Here is an 855-nt window from a genome sequence, read left to right on the forward strand (position 1 = left end):
GGAAAGGCTCAATCTCGATGTAGAGGGGTAAGTGAAGTGAAATGGAAAGAAGAAAAGGATTTCGGATCAGACGAAAATAGAGTAACATCAACAGCAGAAGAAAATGATAGATAAAACGGGAGTGGAATCCGTCATGAGCGGGAAAGTAGTGCAGAGAGTGAAATACTATAAACTGTACTGTGATAGGATTATTCTGACCATTTAAGGCTAGAAATAAGGGCAACAGCGACAATTCAGATATACATTAATCCCGACGTCGCAAATAGAAGATGGCGAGACAATGTACATGACGATAAGGAGCCAGTTATGTAACATGTGAAGCGAGATGAAAATCTAATAATTGGAAATTTGTGGTAAGTTCCTATGGGACCAAACTGCTGAGGTCATCGGTCCCTAGGCTTAAATACTACTCAAATAACTAAAACTACCTTACGCTAAGGGCAACACACGTACCCATGCCCGAGGGAGGACTCGAACCTCCGTCGGGGGAGCCAAATCTAATAATTATGATGGGTTGAAACGCGGTTAAAGGGGAAGAATAGAAGAAAGGGTTGCGAGAGAATATGGGATTGGCAGCTGGAATGAAAGAGGAGAAAGGATAACTGATTTCTGCAATGTATTTCACAGAACAATAGGGAATACTGTGTTCAGGAATCGTAACGGAAAGATGTGTACTTGCAAAAGGCAGGAAGACACAGAAATATTACAGCTGTATTACATCATGGTGAGACAGAGATTCCAATATCAGATACAGGATCGCAAGACGTAGCCAGAAGCAGATATGGAGTAAGATATCAGTATATTAAGGATGAAGAGCAAAAGGAAGCTTAAGAGCTGCAGGAATGAGTGTGTAAA

This window comes from Schistocerca piceifrons, chromosome 9 (genome assembly GCF_021461385.2).
Source record: "Schistocerca piceifrons isolate TAMUIC-IGC-003096 chromosome 9, iqSchPice1.1, whole genome shotgun sequence".
In the NCBI taxonomy this organism is placed as follows: domain Eukaryota; kingdom Metazoa; phylum Arthropoda; class Insecta; order Orthoptera; family Acrididae; genus Schistocerca; species Schistocerca piceifrons.